Consider the following 7,581-nt stretch of genomic DNA (forward strand, 5'->3'; position numbering starts at 1 on the left):
TAACCTAATTCATATTAAGATGTAAATGTCTGATAAAAGCTTCAGCTGTTCATTCTCAAGGATATTGCCATATTTTAAGAGTAGTAATCCTCAGGATTTCAGATAATGTGGTTTGTGAATGTAGCGGATAATCTGGGTCCTGGAAAGTCTTCTGGCACCAGTCAGGTAACTCTATAAAGGTGATAGTTTATGTTAACCTACCCATAAAACTGGATCTGTATATGAGGAAACAGCTATTGCTGATATCTCTAAGTACACTACAGCTAGGGTATGCCAGTAAATGTTTAACAGCTAGCTCTTTGGGGAAAAAAGATTTCTTTGGGGAAGAAAGTATATGTATGACATATACTTTAAAATTTAATCTTAAATATTTGCATTTTCTTTACCACTATCTTGAATCTAGACAATCAACAAAGCAACAAGTCAAGTTCGGATTTGTAGCTTTGCTAATTTCTGAGGTATAAATGCTTACACTGAAAGTTTAACAATCAGCTCTCCCCATTCAAGTTGCTTCCAGCTCACTCCTGGCTATAATGTATTACCAATATGCCAGAAATGACTTAGGTTATATCATTGAGGTCATATATGACTGCAAAGGGGAGGGGATCCTTTATGTATTAAGAATGAGAGACAACAAACAGATGGACAGCCTAAATGAATGTTGGTACCACCGAGATAGTAAAAGAAAGATCCAGAGGAAGGTTGCTCATGTATTACATAGGATACTTTATAGAGGGTTTATGGAAAGATAGAGATAAGAAGTACACATTAACAGAATAAGAAATTGAGAAGTTAAAACAATCCCAGAGGAAGAAACTGAATAAGCAATAAGTAACCTTTCCCATTCCTGGGCCCCTTCTCTCCCCCAAACCAATCAACCAACCAAAAAAAAAAAAAAAACCAACCCAACACCCAATAGTTTTCTAATTGTTCTCTTTCCTTCCAGTCTTTCTACTCTTCACTGAAGACACAGACCTAATCATGTCATTTCTCTACTCCAAAACCCTCAATGGCTCCCTATTACTTATAGGCTAAAAGCTTTTCTACTATTCACAAAATCTCTGCTTGAACTACTCAAATTCCTGGGACTGGTTGTTTTTGGTGTTCATATATCCCACATATCTTGTGGGATATGTACCTTGTACTCAGCAAAAACTTAGTATTGGTTGAACTGAACATTTTTAGACTATATGATCTTGGGCAAGACACAAGACTCTAAGCCTCAGTTTTCTTATCTGTAAAATGGGGATAATACTTCTGTCACCTACATTGCAGAGTTGATTTAAGAAAAGCAGCATGAGAATCTTAAGGTGCTGTATAAATGTGAATTAATTAATTTAGCAGATAAAGATTGTCTTTTAGACTAAGGCTAAAATTTCAAGGTGAATAATTTAATTCTGTGATCCTTGCTAGCACTGAAATAATTGTATATGCAAGGTATTTTCCTCCTTTTAAAAGCATCTATTTCTCCGATTCTAGTACCTGCTCATTCATATAGTATGAATCCCACAGGTAGGCTTATTTTTAGAAATAGATAACTGATATTTCAGAGATAAAAACACTTGCTTCTGGATTTTAATTTATTTTTTCTATAAAAGATAGAGCCTATCTTCTTTATTAAAGTAGCAATTCAGAATAGGTTGCTTCTGAATAAGAGATGAACATGCTTAGAATAATCTTGGAATAATATTATAAATAAAGAGTAAAATTTAAAAGAAATAGACACCTCTAACCATAATGCAATACTCTGATGACTGATAGAATGCTATTCTCTTTCTTAAAAATTCAGTTTAACTTCTGTGTTTTCTCAGACTTATTAGGTAGGGCTCCCTTGGAATTTTCTCTTAGAGATGGAAAAATTTATACTATTTGCATTCATTACTTAGGTCTTCAGAGAGAAATGATGAGACATTCTCCTTCCTCTTCCTGTTCTGGCTAGCTAACATATTTATGCTTCTTCCTGGAGTTTCAAAAAGAAGTCCCTGAAAATTTTTTCATTTTGTTTTTTGTTGTCTCAGGGGTACATTGATTTTGCCTCTTCATGAGCCCCACGATAAATAAGATAACCCAGCTACAACTACTTTTCTCTCTCTCCTTCATGGCCCCAAATTGCCAAAAATGCCATAGAAACCCAAAAGATGCTACGTATCCAGTGAAGCCACTACAATCAACAGGGGCTTGGTACCCAGGACCTGGCCTGGGGTGTCTCTTGCCACTATAACAATTAGCTTGCACAATAGCTTAAAGTCACCCATTCATTAGGCCAATACTTTTCAGCATCCTCAAGCCTGTGCTTAAAGGGGCTTGGCAAATTTCCCTTTCTAAGCTTTCAGATATTTTGAGCAAAATAAAACCATTCAACTATGCTGAATATACATAGTTATATTGTAGATTTATATACATGCATAGCAGCATATTTCTTCACAAGCTATATAAATTATTCTAATAGATGATGTTCTCCAGCTTTCCCAATAGAAAGAAGCAGAACTGTGCACTTGTTCTCATGCTTTATAGCATGATGTTTTCAGCAATGTTGTTGGATGCCTGCAACAAGAACAAAAATGGCATTAAGGTCAGCTACTGCATTGATGGTAAATTATTTGACTTGAAAAGGTTGCAAGCTAAGACTAAAGTAGAGGGAGAGTTGGTGGGTGACTTTTTTGTTTGAAGACCATTGGGCATTCAGTGTAGCTTCTGAGATTGAGATGCAACAAAGTATGACTTGATTCTCTGCTACTTGTGCTTTTGACCTGACAATTAATGCCAAGAAAACAGAGGTCCTCTACCAGCCAGCACTGCATAATCCATACTTGGAACCCTTGGTTACAGCAATTGAAAAAAATTTTTAATGCTGTGGCTAAGCTCATTTGCCTTGGTAGTATACTTCCCAGGAATGTTCACATTGATGATAAGGTTGATGCATGTGTTGCCAGAGCTAGCTCAGTGTTTGGCAGAATCTGAAGGAAAGTGTGGGAGAGGAGAGGTATTAGGTTATCTACCAAAATGAAGGCCTACAAAGCTGTTATTCTGGTCTCATTGTTGTATGCCTGTGAAATCTAGACAGTCTACGAGTGCCATGCCAGAAAACGAAATTGCATCCATTTGAATTGTCGGAGGAAGATTCTAAGGATCACCTGCAAGATAAGGTACCAAACACTGAGGTCCTTTCCCTAGCTGAACTATCTTATAACTAACTTCTCTAGCTGAATTCTACTGCAGAGGGCCTAACTCCACATTGTATGAAGACCAAACATACATTTGCCTAAAAGCCTATTTTACAGACACTCACACAAAGCAAGTACTGAAGAGTTGATACAAGGACACTCTCAGGGTCTCTCTGAAGAACTTTGGAATCAGTTGTGAGATATGGGGGACACTGGCACAGGACCACCAGCATGGCATGCCTGCATCAAAGAAGGATCTGTGCTATAAGAGTGAAGTAGAAATATAGTAGCTCAAAAGAAACATGAGATGCATAAATTTAGAGACAACTCCACTCCAAATGTTCGTGTGGACTATTGTGGCTGACCAGTGGTAGAGCCTTCTCAGCTCATATTGGTCTAATCAGTCACAGTTGGACACACTGTACCCTTGACCCCAATATAGTGATGATGTCTTTTTGATCCTCTTCAAGTATGAACAACAGCAACCAACCAACCAACCACATTAATTACTCACCAAAATTTCAACCAGCCAATAAGCATTTATTAAGCACCACAGGGTACAAGGCGTTGTGGAAAGAAACTTAGCCCCTGCCCTCATGGAGCTCATGTTCTAAAGGGGAGGTGTGACAAGTATAAAAATATACATAAAAGATATATACAATGCAAATGGAAGGTAATTTCAAAAGGAAATGAGGGAGTAGGGTGGGAGGGAAACCCCAAAGGCCTCCTATAGAAGAAGGGACTTAAGCAGAGCCTTGAAGGAAGCCAGCTTCCTTTGTTAGATTGTAAACTCCTGAGGACAGGAACTGTCTTTTACTTCCTTTTGTATCCTCAGTAATTAGCACAGTGCCTGGCACATAGTAGGCACTTTTTGAATGTTTATTGATTGATTTATTGAGGAGGCAGAGGGGAAGAGGGAGAGTATTCTAGTGATTGTTATGAAAAGGTATTGAGTCAGGGGATGGACTATTGTGTTAGAAGAGCAGGGAGGTCAGTATCCCCAAACTCCATTGTTTTAGATCCTCATACCTATACTTCTAGAATTTTATTAAAATTAGTCCATTTCAAATTATATTTTAAAAAAGTGACTAATATGTCCATTCCTTTGATTCAGAGATCCCATGACTAAGGAATATGTTTCAAGGAAGTTACAAAGAGAGGTTCCACCATCCTGCTTGCCTCACCAGAATATTCTGATAAAATAAATCTCAGATGGTGTTAACCTTGAGGGCAACGATTATTTTTTTTTGTTTTTGTGTTCTCAGTGCCTTACACTAGTAGGCAATTACTAAAAGCTTATGGATTGATACATATATATATATAATATATATAGCATTGCATAAATGGGTGCCCATTAACTGGGAAACTGCAAAATGAATTGTAATACAAGAAGATAATAGAATACAACCATGTCATAAAAAAAGAATAAGTAGGAAGAAAAGCACTGAAACACTCATATGAACTGATACAAAGTGAAATGAGCAGAACCAGGAAAACAAGACATACAATGTAAACGGAAAGCAAAACAAAAAGAAGTGGAATGTTATGCAACTATAGTGATCAAGCTTGAGGAAATTCTCCTTTCATTACGGAGATAGGGACCTGGAGGTATGGAATATCGTATACACTGTCAGACTAAATGTATGGGTTGGTTATGTAGCATACCCTCTGTGCTCCTTGATCAAATCTGTGCCTCCACTCACAGGTTTGGTCCCTAGAGGGGTTACTGCTACTTCAGGTTCTAGTAGTAATGGTGGGGGGTTACTTCTGCTACTATAGTTCCTAAGTCCATGTCAGTATGCTTCCACCAGGAACAAAAATCCAAGAGACTCAATGAGCTGTTATCAAAGGCATTTACTCAAATGAAATACCAAGAATAAGTGGAGAAGGTAAACTGTGAATTTAGGGGAAACATCTTCCCAGAAAAAGTAACCTTAGAAATCAAAGAAAGAGAGCTATAGGGTTTTATAAATAGGGGTCTCCACTATTGTAGAGATTTCCTGTCCCATCAGGATATTCTGTTAAGATTAACCTCAGAGAAAGGCATTGTCACACTGGAATGAATCTGATCTTGGCAACTCTTGAGACTCCAAACTTAATACATCCCCTCCCCGATCACTTGATATCTTGTCCCTGTTATTCAACCTTCCAAATAAGGAAAGTGGCTGAGTATCCTTACCTGATAGTCTCCGTATGCTGTTGTCAATGTCACCCTAAGGCTGGGTAAAACCCCATGTGCCCCTATATATGTGTGTTCAGGAAGTTGCTATCCACCTGGCAACTGCTAATTAAACTTTTTATCTTCTAGCCTTGCATCCTGATTTATTGACCTTCAGTCAAACAGACCAAGGAGGATCTTAGGACCTCTGGGTTGAGCAACTTCCCAAAAAATAGTTGCTACAGAACATTGAGTCTCTTAGAAATGCAGAATGGGGGAGGGGGAGCAGAGAGAAGGGTAGAGGTGAATTGTGAGAAGGAATGAGACTGGGCATAAAATTAAAGGTAATGAGGCACAGGCATGGGGAACACATGTGGCCAAGACAATTCACAACTCTGGAACTGTGGGGTGTTAAAGATTTAACGTCCATTCTCCAGAGAATCACATTGTTTTTAGTAGATGGTATGACCCTTGGCCAGTCTGGGCCAGGAAAATGACTTTGCTTCTGGGTTTATTCTTTCATGATTGTCAAGGTGAGGCTCTGCTGTCACCTCTAGCCCAGGTACTATTCTGTTTTCTTCAGAAATATCATTAGCCTAGAATAGGCTGAAACCTCTCTTAACTCCTCTACAACCTTGACTCTGAGATTTGTCAAATGTCAAGCAAGAAAAAGAGATGGAAAACAACGTATGTATGGTGTCTTCTTTGGACAACTTTTTATTGGTCCAGATTGGGCCCCCGTCAGGGAGAGATGTCATCTTAACTTATGGTGACTATCTAGTATGTTTCCTGAATATTCATCTCTGTAGGCTAGGCTATGACCAGGCAGCAAACATTTGCCCAATAATCCACCAAAGAGCTCTGGGGTTCAAGGTTTCCCAACTTTTTAAAGACTCTAATATTCTGTGGTTCTGTACAAATGAGTGTTGAGGAAAATGTACAGAGACACTTTGTGCCCTGGGGGGCAAATTCACTGTCTCTGGAAGCCTCCAATACCTTACAAGATGTGAAATAACTCAGTCATCTATGATAGGGTCTCTTACATCTAATAATCTCTGGGCTTGCCAATTTGCTGATGTCTAAAAAGGGCACACCAGTTAGTTTTTTCCTTTTATTTCTTACTCTTAAAAGGAAAGATTCCCTTGGTAGGGGAGGAGGAAGGACATTTTCAGAAAGTAGTCATATAAAAATGAAAAGCAACAATTAAAAATAAATAAAAGGGGAAAATGTATCCATTTCAACCAGAAAGAATACTTTTTCTGTCTTTAAGTTTCCACTGCACAGAAAAACTTGCAACTAATAACATACAACATATGCAGATGTTTTCATCTTAGCTTTATTTTTGAATCCTTATCAGGGTATATGTAGGTTTTTTTGTTTGTCCTGTTGTAACTGCTTTTAGATAAGATAGAAAGTAGGAGTTGCTTTCTCTAAAGCTTGGCCCAATATTCTTTAAAAATGATTAAAAAAACAAACAAACCCAACAACCAAATATTGCCTGTAGAGACTTTTCCTTCTGCTCCTGCCTTTGTCCAGACTCTGCCCGAGAAAGTTGACCTATGTTTGAGGAAGAATGCAGCTGCCTCTCCAACTTTCAAGGAAAGTGGCAGCCAACCTTGACCATCTCCCACATTGTATCTGAAACATATGGCTCACACTTCAATCAACAGTAAATATATCTGCACATCACGTAGTTGTTGGAGCATTTGATAGTGCATGAACTGAGTTCCAACACCTGTCAAAACCTCTCTTCAGAATTACAGCATTTCAGCATTGGAAGAGATCAAGAACCAGAATCCATCAAACCTCCTAAGCGATCTCGCCTCTGCTTTAAAACCTGTAGGCAATGAACCCCACTTTTCCCCCAGGCAGTCCTTTCCACTTGGATAGCTCTTTTTGTTAGCAAGTTTTTCCAAAATTTGCTTCTTTGAAACTTCTGACTCATTTCCTCCAGTTCTACACTCTGGGGCTAAGCAGAAATCATCTTCCACATGAATTACCTTCAAATACTTGAACAAAGGTAGCAGGACCCAATTGAACTGTTCTCTTCTCCAGCCTAAACAGCCCTTTTTTTCAAGAAATGTGCCCATGTCATGCATAGTTTTGGTAGTGAAAACAGGCTAAAAGGTGAAAGTAGTCATCTATCACACAGTGCCAGCCAGTGTGCTAAGCAGAGAGGATACAAAGAAAGCCTGAGAAAGCCCCTGCTCTCAAGGACTTTCCATTCTAATGGGAGAAAATATACATGGAAATACTCCA

This window comes from Notamacropus eugenii, chromosome 5 (genome assembly GCF_028372415.1).
Source record: "Notamacropus eugenii isolate mMacEug1 chromosome 5, mMacEug1.pri_v2, whole genome shotgun sequence".
NCBI classification, from domain to species: domain Eukaryota; kingdom Metazoa; phylum Chordata; class Mammalia; order Diprotodontia; family Macropodidae; genus Notamacropus; species Notamacropus eugenii.